A 15685-nucleotide genomic window follows, 5' to 3' on the forward strand; every position below is an offset into this window, starting at 1 on the left:
CTATAATATGACATTTTGGTGCCATTTTAGACGACATACTATACTATGACATTTTGATGCCATTTTAGTGCCATTTTTGACCACATAATATACTATGACATTTTGGTGCCATTTTGGACGACATACTATACTATGACATTTTGGTGCCATTTTTGACGACATACTATACTATGCAATTTTTGTGCCATTTTGGACGACATACTATACTATGATATTTTGGTGCCATTTTAGACGACATACTATACTATGACATTTTAGTGCCATTTTGGACGACATACTATACTATGACATTTTGGTGCCAATTTGGACGACATACTATACTATGCCATTTTTGTGCCATTTTGGACGACATACTATACTATGACGTTTTGGTGCAATTTTAGTGCCATTTTGGACGACATACTACACTATGCCATTTTTGTGCCATTTTGGACGACATACTATACTATGACATTTTGGTGCCATTTGGGACGACATACTATACTATGCCATTTTTGTGCCATTTTGGACGACATACTATACTATGACATTTTGGTGCCATTTTGGAAGGCATACTATACTATGACATTTTGATGCCATTTTAGTGCCATTTTTGAACACATACTATACTATGACATTTTGGTGCCATTTTTGACCACATACTATACTATGACGTTTTGGTGCCATTTTGGAAGACATACTATACTATGAAATTTTGGTGCCATTTTAGACAACATACTATACTATGACATTTTGGTGCCATTTTTGACCACATACTATACTATGCCATTTATGTGCCGTTTTGGACCACATACTATACTATGACATTTTGGTGCGATTTTAGTGCCATTTTTGACCACATACTATACTATGACATTTTTTTGCCATTTTGGAAGACATACTATACTATGACATTTTGATGCCATTTTAGTGCCATTTTTGACCACATACTATACTATGACGTTTTGGTGCCATTTTGGAAGACATACTATAGTATGACATTTTGGTGCCATTTTGGAAGACATGCTATACTATGACATTTTGGTGCCATTTTGGACGACATACTATACTATGACATTTTGGTGCCATTTTGGACGACATACTATACTATGCCATTTTTGTGCCATTTTGGACCACATACTATACTATGACATTTTGATGCCATTTTAGTGCCATTTTTGACCACATACTATACGATGACGTTTTGGTGCCATTTTGGAAGACATACTATACTATGACATTTTGGTGCCATTTTGGACGACATACTATACTATGACATTTTGATGCCATTTTAGTGCCATTTTTGACCACATACTATACTATGACATTTTGGTGCCATTTTTGACCACATAATATACTATGACATTTTGATGCCATTTTAGTGCCATTTTTAACCACATACTATAATATGACATTTTGGTGCCATTTTGTACGACGTACTATACTATGACATTTTGGTGCCATTTTATACCACATACTATACTATGACATTTTGATGCCATTTTAGTGCCATTTTTGACCACATAATATACTATGACATTTTGGTGCCATTTTGGACGACATACTATACTATGACATTTTGGTGCCATTTTGGACGACATACTACACTATGCCATTTTTGTGCCATTTTGGACGACATACTATACTATGACATTTTGATGCCATTTTAGTGCCATTTTTGACCACATACTATAATATGACATTTTTTTGCCATTTTGGAAGACATACTTTACTATGACATTTTGGTGCCATTTTGGAAGGCATACTATACTAGGACATTTTGATGCCATTTTAGTGCCATTTTTGACCACATACTATACTATGACATTTTGGTGCCATTTTGGAAGACATACTATACTATGACATTTTGGTGCCATTTGGGACGACATACTATACTATGCCATTTTTGTGCCATTTTGGACGACATACTATACTATGACATTTTGGTGCCTTTTTGGAAGGCATACTATACTATGACATTTTGATGCCATTTTAGTGCCATTTTTGAACACATACTATACTATGACATTTTGGTGACATTTTTGACCACATACTATACTATGACGTTTTGGTGCCATTTTGGAAGACATACTATACTATGACATTTTGGTGCCATTTTGGACGACATACTATACTATGACATTTTGGTGCCATTTTGGACGACATACTATACTATGCCATTTTTGTGCCATTTTGGACGACATACTATACTATGACATTTTGGTGCCATTTTAGACGACATACTATACTATGACATTTTAGTGCCATTTTTGACCACATACTATACTATGACGTTTTGGTGCCATTTTGGACGACATACTATATTATGCCATTTTTGTGCCATTTTGGACGACATACTATACTATGCCATTTTGGTGCCATTTTAGTGCCATTTTTGACCACATACTATACTATGACATTTTGGTGACATTTGGGAAGACATACTATACTATGACATTTCGGTTCCATTTTGGACGACATACTATACTATGACATTTTGATGCCATTTTAGTGCCATTTTTGACCACATACTATACTATGACATTTTGGTGCCATTTTTGACCACATAATATACTATGACATTTTGATGCCATTTTAGTGCCATTTTTAACCACATACTATAATATGACATTTTGGTGCCATTTTGTACGACGTACTATACTATGACATTTTGGTGCCATTTTATACCACATACTATACTATGACATTTTGATGCCATTTTAGTGCCATTTTTGACCACATAATATACTATGACATTTTGGTGCCATTTTGGACGACATACTATACTATGACATTTTGGTGCCATTTTGGACGACATACTACACTATGCCATTTTTGTGCCATTTTGGACGACATACTATACTATGACATTTTGATGCCATTTTAGTGCCATTTTTGACCACATACTATAATATGACATTTTTTTGCCATTTTGGAAGACATACTTTACTATGACATTTTGGTGCCATTTTGGAAGGCATACTATACTAGGACATTTTGATGCCATTTTAGTGCCATTTTTGACCACATACTATACTATGACATTTTGGTGCCATTTTGGAAGACATACTATACTATGACATTTTGGTGCCATTTGGGACGACATACTATACTATGCCATTTTTGTGCCATTTTGGACGACATACTATACTATGACATTTTGGTGCCTTTTTGGAAGGCATACTATACTATGACATTTTGATGCCATTTTAGTGCCATTTTTGAACACATACTATACTATGACATTTTGGTGACATTTTTGACCACATACTATACTATGACGTTTTGGTGCCATTTTGGAAGACATACTATACTATGACATTTTGGTGCCATTTTGGACGACATACTATACTATGACATTTTGGTGCCATTTTGGACGACATACTATACTATGCCATTTTTGTGCCATTTTGGACGACATACTATACTATGACATTTTGGTGCCATTTTAGACGACATACTATACTATGACATTTTAGTGCCATTTTTGACCACATACTATACTATGACGTTTTGGTGCCATTTTGGACGACATACTATATTATGCCATTTTTGTGCCATTTTGGACGACATACTATACTATGCCATTTTGGTGCCATTTTACACGACATACTATACTATGACATTTTGATGCCATTTTAGTGCCATTTTTGACCACATACTATACTATGACATTTTAGTGCCATTTTTGACCACATACTATACTATGACGTTTTGGTGCCATTTTGGACGACATACTATACTATGCCATTTTTGTGCCATTTTGGACGACATACTACACGTTGCCATTTTTGTGCCATTTTGGACGACATACTATACTATGACATTTTGATGCCATTTTAGTGCCATTTTTGACCACATACTACAATATGACATTTTGGTGCCATTTCAGACGACATACTATACTATGACATTTTGATGCCATTTTAGTGCCATTTTTGACCACATAATATACTATGACATTTTGGTGCCATTTTGGACGACATACTATACTATGACATTTTGGTGCCATTTTTGATGACATACTATACTATGCCATTTTTGTGCCATTTTGGACGACATACTATACTATGATATTTTGGTGCCATTTTAGACGACATACTATACTATGACATTTTAGTGCCATTTTGGACGACATACTATACTATGACATTTTGGTGCCAATTTGGACGACATACTATACTATGCCATTTTTGTGCCATTTTTGACCACATAATATACTATGACATTTTAGTGCCATTTTGGACGACATACTACACTATGCCATTTTTGTGCCATTTTGGACGACATACTATACTATGACATTTTGGTGCCATTTTGGACGACATACTATACTCTGCCATTTTTGTGCCATTTTGGACGATATACTATACCATGTCATTTTTGTGCCATTTTAGACAACATACTATACTATGACATTTTGGTGCCATTTTTGACCACATACTATACTATGCCATTTATGTGCCGTTTTGGACCACATACTATACTATGACATTTTGGTGCCATTTGGGAAGACATACTATACTATGACATTTCGGTTCCATTTTGGACGACATACTATACTATGACATTTTGGTGCCATTTTAGACGACATACTATACTATGACATTTTAGTGCCATTTTTGACCACATACTATACTATGACGTTTTGGTGCCATTTTGGACGACATACTATATTATGCCATTTTTGTGCCATTTTGGACGACATACTATACTATGCCATTTTGGTGCCATTTTACACGACATACTATACTATGACATTTTGATGCCATTTTAGTGCCATTTTTGACCACATACTATACTATGACATTTTAGTGCCATTTTTGACCACATACTATACTATGACGTTTTGGTGCCATTTTGGACGACATACTATACTATGCCATTTTTGTGCCATTTTGGACGACATACTACACGTTGCCATTTTTGTGCCATTTTGGACGACATACTATACTATGACATTTTGATGCCATTTTAGTGCCATTTTTGACCACATACTACAATATGACATTTTGGTGCCATTTCAGACGACATACTATACTATGACATTTTGATGCCATTTTAGTGCCATTTTTGACCACATAATATACTATGACATTTTGGTGCCATTTTGGACGACATACTATACTATGACATTTTGGTGCCATTTTTGACGACATACTATACTATGCCATTTTTGTGCCATTTTGGACGACATACTATACTATGATATTTTGGTGCCATTTTAGACGACATACTATACTATGACATTTTAGTGCCATTTTGGACGACATACTATACTATGACATTTTGGTGCCAATTTGGACGACATACTATACTATGCCATTTTTGTGCCATTTTTGACCACATAATATACTATGACATTTTAGTGCCATTTTGGACGACATACTACACTATGCCATTTTTGTGCCGTTTTGGACCACATACTATACTATGACATTTTGGTGCCATTTGGGAAGACATACTATACTATGACATTTCGGTTCCATTTTGGACGACATACTATACTATGACATTTTGATGCCATTTTAGTGCCATTTTTGACCACATACTATACTATGACATTTTGGTGCCATTTTTGACCACATACTATACTATGACATTTTGATGCCATTTTAGTGCAATTTTTAACCACATACTATAATATGACATTTTGGTGCCATTTTAGACGACATACTATACTATGCCATTTTTGTGCCATTTTGGACGACATACTATACTATGACATTTTGATGCCATTTTAGTGCCATTTTTGACCACATACTATAATATGTCATTTTTTTGCCATTTTGGAAGACATACTTTACTATGACATTTTGGTGGCATTTTGGAAGGCATACTATACTAGGACATTTTGATGCCAATTTGGACGACATACTATACTATGACATTTTGGTGCCATTTTTGACCACATACTATACTATGACGTTTTGGTGCCATTTTGGAAGACATACTATACTATGACATTTTGGTGCCATTTTGGACGACATACTATACTATGACATTTTGGACGACATACTATACTATGCCATTTTTGTGCCATTTTGGACGACATACTATACTATGACATTTTGGTGCCATTTTAGACGACATACTATACTATGACATTTTAGTGCCATTTTTGACCACATACTATACTATGACGTTTTGGTGCCATTTTGGACGACATACTATACTATGCCATTTTTGTGCCATTTTGGACGACATACTATACTATGCCATTTTTGTGCCATTTTGGACGACATACTATACTATGACATTTTGGTGCCATTTTACACGACATACTATACTATGACATTTTAGTGCCATTTTTGACCACATACTATACTATGACGTTTTGGTGCCATTTTGGACGACATACTATACTATGCCATTTTTGTGCCATTTTGGACGACATACTACACGTTGCCATTTTTGTGCCATTTTGGACGATATACTATACTATGACATTTTGATGCCATTTTAGTGCCATTTTTGACCACATAGTATAATATGACATTTTGGTGCCATTTTTGACCACATAATATACTATGACATTTTGGTGCCATTTTGGACGACATACTATACTATGACATTTTGGTGCCATTTTGGACGACATACTATACTATGCCATTTTTGTGCCATTTTGGACGACATACTATACTATGACATTTTGGTGCCATTTTAGACGACATACTATACTATGACATTTTGGTGCCATTTTGGACGACATAATATACTATGCCATTTTTGTGCCGTTTTGGACGACATACTATACTATGACGTTTTGGTGCAATTTTAGTGCTATTTTGGACGACATACTACACTATGCCATTTTTGTGCCATTTTGGACGACATACTATACTATGACATTTTGATGCCATTTTAGTGCCATTTTTGACCACATACTATAATATGTCATTTTTTTGCCATTTTGGAAGACATACTTTACTATGACATTTTGGTGGCATTTTGGAAGGCATACTATACTAGGACATTTTGATGCCAATTTGGACGACATAATATACCATGACATTTTGGTGCCATTTTGGACGACATACTACACGTTGCCATTTTTGTGCCATTTTGGACGATATACTATACTATGACATTTTGATGCCATTTTAGTGCCATTTTTGACCACATACTATAATATGACATTTTGGTGCCATTTTAGACGACATACTATACTATGACATTTTGATGCCATTTTAGTGCCATTTTCGACCACATAAAATACTATGACATTTTGGTGCCATTTTGGACGACATACTATACTATGACATTTTGGTGCCATTTTGGACGACATACTATACTATGACATTTTGGTGCCATTTTGGACGACATACTATACTATGACATTTTTTTGCCATTTTGGAAGACATACTTTACTATGACATTTTGGTGCCATTTTGGAAGGCATACTATACTAGGACATTTTGATGCCATTTTAGTGCCATTTTTGACCACATACTATACTATGACATTTTGGTGCCATTTTGGAAGACATACTATACTATGACATTTTGGTGCCATTTGGGACGACATACTATACTATGCCATTTTTGTGCCATTTTGGACGACATACTATACTATGACATTTTGGTGCCATTTTGGAAGGCATACTATACTATGACATTTTGATGCCATTTTAGTGCCATTTTTGAACACATACTATACTATGACATTTTGGTGCCATTTTTGACCACATACTATACTATGACGTTTTGGTGCCATTTTGGAAGACATACTATACTATGACATTTTGGTGCCATTTTGGACGACATACTATACTATGACATTTTGGTGCCATTTTGGACGACATACTATACTATGCCATTTTTGTGCCATTTTGGACGACATACTATACTATGACATTTTGGTGCCATTTTAGACGACATACTATACTATGACATTTTGGTGCCATTTTGGAAGACATGCTATACTATGACATTTTGGTGCCATTTTGGAAGACATACTATACTATGACATTTTGGTGCCATTTTGGACGACATACTATACTATGCCATTTTTGTGCCATTTTGGACGACATACTATACTATGACATTTTGGTGCCATTTTGGACGACATACTAAACTATGCCATTTTTTTGCCATTTTGGCCGACATAATATACTATGACATTTCGGTTCCATTTTGGAAGACATACTATACTATGACATTTTGATGCCATTTTAGTGCCATTTTTGACCACATACTATACTATGACATTTTGGTGCCATTTTTGACCACATACTATACTATGACATTTTGATGCCATTTTAGTGCCATTTTTAACCACATACTATAATATGACATTTTGGTGCCATTTTAGACGCCATACTATACTATGACATTTTGGTGCCATTTTGGACCACATACTATACTATGACGTTTTGGTGCCATTTTGGAAGACATACTATACTATGACATTTTGGTGCCATTTTGGAAGACATACTATACTATGACATTTTGGTGCCATTTTGGAAGACATACTATACTATGACATTTTGGTGCCATTTTGGAAGACATACTATACTATGACATTTTGGTGCCATTTTGGAAGACATGCTATACTATGCCATTTTTGTGCCATTTTGGACGACATACTATACTATGACATTTTGGTGCCATTTTGGACGACATACTAAACTATGCCATTTTTGTGCCATTTTGGCCGACATACTATACTATGACGTTTTGGTGCAATTTTAGTGCCATTTTGGACGACATACTACACTATGCCATTTTTGTGCCATTTTGGACAACATACTATACTATGACATTTTGATGCCATTTTAGTGCCATTTTTGACCACATACTATAATATGACATTTTGGTGCCATTTTAGACGACATACTATACTATGACATTTTGATGCCATTTTAGTGCCATTTTTGACCACATAATATACTATGACATTTTGGTGCCATTTTGGACGACATACTATACTATGACATTTTGGTGCCATTTTGGACGACATACTATACTATGCCATTTTTGTGCCATTTTGGACGACATACTATACTATGATATTTTGGTGCCATTTTAGACGACATACTATACTATGACATTTTAGTGCCATTTTGGACGACATACTATACTATGACATTTTGGTGCCAATTTGGACGACATACTATACTATGCCATTTTTGTGCCATTTTGGACGACATACTATACTATGACGTTTTGATGCAATTTTAGTGCCATTTTGGACGACATACTACACTATGCCATTTTTGTGCCATTTTGGACGACATACTATACTATGACATTTTGGTGCCATTTTGGACGACATACTATACTATGACATTTTGGTGCCATTTTGGAAGGCATACTATACTATGACATTTCGATGCCATTTTAGTGCCATTTTTGAACACATACTATACTATGACATTTTGGTGCCATTTTTGACAACATACTATACTATGACGTTTTGGTGCCATTTTGGAAGGCATACTATACTAGGACATTTTGATGCCATTTTAGTGCCATTTTTGACCACATACTATACTATGACATTTTGGTGCCATTTTGGAAGACATACTATACTATGACATTTTGGTGCCATTTTTGACCACATACTATACTATGACGTTTTGGTGCCATTTTGGAAGACATACTATACTATGACATTTTGGTGCCATTTTGGAAGACATGCTATACTATGACATTTTGGTGCCATTTTGGAAGACATACTATACTATGACATTTTGGTGCCATTTTGGACGACATACTATACTATGCCATTTTTGTGCCATTTTGGACGACATACTATACTATGACATTTTGGTGCCATTTTGGAAGACATGCTATACTATGACATTTTGGTGCCATTTTGGAAGACATACTATACTATGACATTTTGGTGCCATTTTGGACGACATACTATACTATGCCATTTTTGTGCCATTTTGGACGACATACTATACTATGACATTTTGGTGCCATTTTGGACGACATACTAAACTATGCCATTTTTGTGCCATTTTGGCCGACATACTATACTATGACATTTTGGTTCCATTTTGGAAGACATACTATACTATGACATTTTGATGCCATTTTAGTGCCATTTTTGACCACATACTATACTATGACATTTTGGTGCCATTTTTGACCACATACTATACTATGACATTTTGATGCCATTTTAGTGCCATTTTTAACCACATACTATAATATGACATTTTGGTGCCATTTTAGACGACATACTATACTATGACATTTTGATGCCATTTTGGAAGACATACTATACTATGACATTTTGGTGCCATTTTGTACGACGTACTATACTATGACATTTTGGTGCCATTTTTGACCACATACTATACTATGACATTTTGATGCCATTTTAGTGCCGTTTTGGACCACATAATATACTATGACATTTTGGTGCCATTTTGGACGACATACTATACTATGACATTTTGGTGCCATTTTGGACGACATACTACACTATGCCATTTTTGTGCCATTTTGGACGACATACTATACTATGACATTTTGATGCCATTTTGGTGCCATTTTGGACGACATACTATACTATGACATTTTGGTGCCATTTTGGACGACATACTACACTATGCCATTTTTGTGCCATTTTGGACGACATACTATACTATGACATTTTGATGCCATTTTAGTGCCATTTTTGACCACATACTATAATATGACATTTTTTTGCCATTTTGGAAGACATACTTTACTATGACATTTTGGTGCCATTTTGGAAGGCATACTATACTAGGACATTTTGATGCCATTTTAGTGCCATTTTTGACCACATACTATACTATGACATTTTGGTGCCATTTTGGAACACATACTATACTATGACATTTTGGTGCCATTTTTGACCACATACTATACTATGACGTTTTGGTGCCATTTTGGAAGACATACTATACTATGACATTTTGGTGCCATTTTAGACGACATACTATACTATGACATTTTGGTGCCATTTTGGAAGACATGCTATACTATGACATTTTGGTGCCATTTTGGAAGACATACTATACTATGACATTTTGGTGCCATTTTGGACGACATACTATACTATGCCATTTTTGTGCCATTTTGGACGACATACTATACTATGACATTTTGGTGCCATTTTGGACGACATACTAAACTATGCCATTTTTTTGCCATTTTGGCCGACATAATATACTATGACATTTCGGTTCCATTTTGGAAGACATACTATACTATGACATTTTGATGCCATTTTAGTGCCATTTTTGACCACATACTATACTATGACATTTTGGTGCCATTTTTGACCACATACTATACTATGACATTTTGATGCCATTTTAGTGCCATTTTTAACCACATACTATAATATGACATTTTGGTGCCATTTTAGACGACATACTATACTATGACATTTTGGTGCCATTTTGGACCACATACTATACTATGACGTTTTGGTGCCATTTTGGAAGACATACTATACTATGACATTTTGGTGCCATTTTGGAAGACATACTATACTATGACATTTTGGTGCCATTTTGGAAGACATACTATACTATGACATTTTGGTGCCATTTTGGAAGACATACTATACTATGACATTTTGGTGCCATTTTGGAAGACATGCTATACTATGCCATTTTTGTGCCATTTTGGACGACATACTATACTATGACATTTTGGTGCCATTTTGGACGACATACTAAACTATGCCATTTTTGTGCCATTTTGGCCGACATACTATACTATGACGTTTTGGTGCAATTTTAGTGCCATTTTGGACGACATACTACACTATGCCATTTTTGTGCCATTTTGGACAACATACTATACTATGACATTTTGATGCCATTTTAGTGCCATTTTTGACCACATACTATAATATGACATTTTGGTGCCATTTTAGACGACATACTATACTATGACATTTTGATGCCATTTTAGTGCCATTTTTGACCACATAATATACTATGACATTTTGGTGCCATTTTGGACGACATACTATACTATGACATTTTGGTGCCATTTTGGACGACATACTATACTATGCCATTTTTGTGCCATTTTGGACGACATACTATACTATGATATTTTGGTGCCATTTTAGACGACATACTATACTATGACATTTTAGTGCCATTTTGGACGACATACTATACTATGACATTTTGGTGCCAATTTGGACGACATACTATACTATGCCATTTTTGTGCCATTTTGGACGACATACTATACTATGATATTTTGGTGCCATTTTAGACGACATACTATACTATGACATTTTAGTGCCATTTTGGACGACATACTATACTATGACATTTTGGTGCCATTTTGGCCGACATACTATACTATGACGTTTTGGTGCAATTTTAGTGCCATTTTGGACGACATACTACACTATGCCATTTTTGTGCCATTTTGGACGACATACTATACTATGACATTTTGATGCCATTTTAGTGCCATTTTTGACCACATACTATACTATGACATTTTGGTGCCATTTGGGAAGACATACTATACTATGACATTTCGGTTCCATTTTGGACGACGTACTATACTATGACATTTTGGTGCCATTTTGGAAGGCATACTATACTAGGACATTTTGATGCATTTTAGTGCCATTTTTGACCACATACTATACTATGCCATTTTTGTGCCATTTTGGACGACATACTATACTATGACATTTTGGTGCCATTTTGGACGACATACTAAACTATGCCATTTTTGTGCCATTTTGGCCGACATACTATACTATGACATTTCGGTTCCATTTTGGAAGACATACTATACTATGACATTTTGATGCCATTTTAGTGCCATTTTTGACCACATACTATACTATGACATTTTGGTGCCATTTTTGACCACATACTATACTATGACATTTTGATGCCATTTTAGTGCCATTTTTAACCACATACTATAATATGACATTTTGGTGCCATTTTAGACGACATACTATACTATGACATTTTGATGCCATTTTGGAAGACATACTATACTATGACATTTTGGTGCCATTTTGTACGACGTACTATACTATGACATTTTGGTGCCATTTTTGACCACATACTATACTATGACATTTTGATGCCATTTTAGTGCCATTTTTGACCACATAATATACTATGACATTTTGGTGCCATTTTGGACGACATACTATACTATGACATTTTGGTGCCATTTTGGACGACATACTACACTATGCCATTTTTGTGCCATTTTGGACGACATACTATACTATGACATTTTGATGCCATTTTGGTGACATTTTGGACGACATACTATACTATGACATTTTGGTGCCATTTTGGACGACATACTACACTATGCCATTTTTGTGCCATTTTGGACGACATACTATACTATGACATTTTGATGCCATTTTAGTGCCATTTTTGACCACATACTATAATATGACATTTTTTTGCCATTTTGGAAGACATACTTTACTATGACATTTTGGTGCCATTTTGGAAGGCATACTATACTAGGACATTTTGATGCCATTTTAGTGCCATTTTTGACCACATACTATACTATGACATTTTGGTGCCATTTTGGAAGACATACTATACTATGACATTTTGGTGCCATTTTTGACCACATACTATACTATGACGTTTTGGTGCCATTTTGGAAGACATACTATACTATGACATTTTGGTGCCATTTTGGAAGACATGCTATACTATGACATTTTGGTGCCATTTTGGAAGACATACTATACTATGACATTTTGGTGCCATTTTGGACGACATACTATACTATGACATTTTGGTGCCATTTTGGACGACATACTAAACTATGCCATTTTTGTGCCATTTTGGCCGACATACTATACTATGACGTTTTGGTGCAATTTTAGTGCCATTTTGGACGACATACTACACTATGCCATTTTTGTGCCATTTTGGACGACATACTATACTATGACATTTTGATGCCATTTTAGTGCTATTTTTGACGACATACTATAATATGACATTTTGGTGCCATTTTAGACGACATACTATACTATGACATTTTGATGCCATTTTAGTGCCATTTTTGACCACATAATATACTATGACATTTTGGTGCCATTTTGGACGACATACTATACTATGACATTTTGGTGCCATTTTGGACGACATACTATACTCTGCCATTTTTGTGCCATTTTGGACGACATACTATACCATGTCATTTTTGTGCCATTTTAGACAACATACTATACTATGACATTTTGGTGCCATTTTTGACCACATACTATACTATGCCATTTATGTGCCATTTTTGACCACATACTATACTATGACATTTTTTTGCCATTTTGGAAGACATACTATACTATGACATTTTGATGCCATTGTAGTGCCATTTTTGACCACATACTATACTATGACGTTTTGGTGCCATTTTGGAAGACATACTATACTATGACATTTTGGTGCCATTTTGGAAGACATGCTATACTATGACATTTTGGTGCCATTTTAGACGACATACTATACTATGACATTTTAGTGCCATTTTTGACCACATACTATACTATGACATTTTGGTGCCATTTTGGACGACATACTATACTATGACATTTTGGTGCCATTTTGGACGACATACTACACTATGCCATTTTTGTGCCATTTTGGACGACATACTATACTATGACATTTTGATGCCATTTTGGTGACATTTTGGACGACATACTATACTATGACATTTTGGTGCCATTTTGGACGACATACTACACTATGCCATTTTTGTGCCATTTTGGACGACATACTATACTATGACATTTTGATGCCATTTTAGTGCCATTTTTGACCACATACTATAATATGACATTTTTTTGCCATTTTGGAAGACATACTTTACTATGACATTTTGGTGCCATTTTGGAAGGCATACTATACTAGGACATTTTGATGCCATTTTAGTGCCATTTTTGACCACATACTATACTATGACATTTTGGTGCCATTTTGGAAGACATACTATACTATGACATTTTGGTGCCATTTTTGACCACATACTATACTATGACGTTTTGGTGCCATTTTGGAAGACATACTATACTATGACATTTTGGTGCCATTTTGGAAGACATGCTATACTATGACATTTTGGTGCCATTTTGGAAGACATACTATACTATGACATTTTGGTGCCATTTTGGACGACATACTATACTATGACATTTTGGTGCCATTTTGGACGACATACTAAACTATGCCATTTTTGTGCCATTTTGGCCGACATACTATACTATGACGTTTTGGTGCAATTTTAGTGCCATTTTGGACGACATACTACACTATGCCATTTTTGTGCCATTTTGGACGACATACTATACTATGACATTTTGATGCCATTTTAGTGCTATTTTTGACGACATACTATAATATGACATTTTGGTGCCATTTTAGACGACATACTATACTATGACATTTTGATGCCATTTTAGTGCCATTTTTGACCACATAATATACTATGACATTTTGGTGCCATTTTGGACGACATACTATACTATGACATTTTGGTGCCATTTTGGACGACATACTATACTCTGCCATTTTTGTGCCATTTTGGACGACATACTATACCATGTCATTTTTGTGCCATTTTAGACAACATACTATACTATGACATTTTGGTGCCATTTTTGACCACATACTATACTATGCCATTTATGTGCCATTTTTGACCACATACTATACTATGACATTTTTTTGCCATTTTGGAAGACA

This window comes from Solea solea, chromosome 3, assembly GCF_958295425.1.
Source record: "Solea solea chromosome 3, fSolSol10.1, whole genome shotgun sequence".
NCBI classification, from domain to species: Eukaryota; Metazoa; Chordata; class Actinopteri; order Pleuronectiformes; family Soleidae; genus Solea; species Solea solea.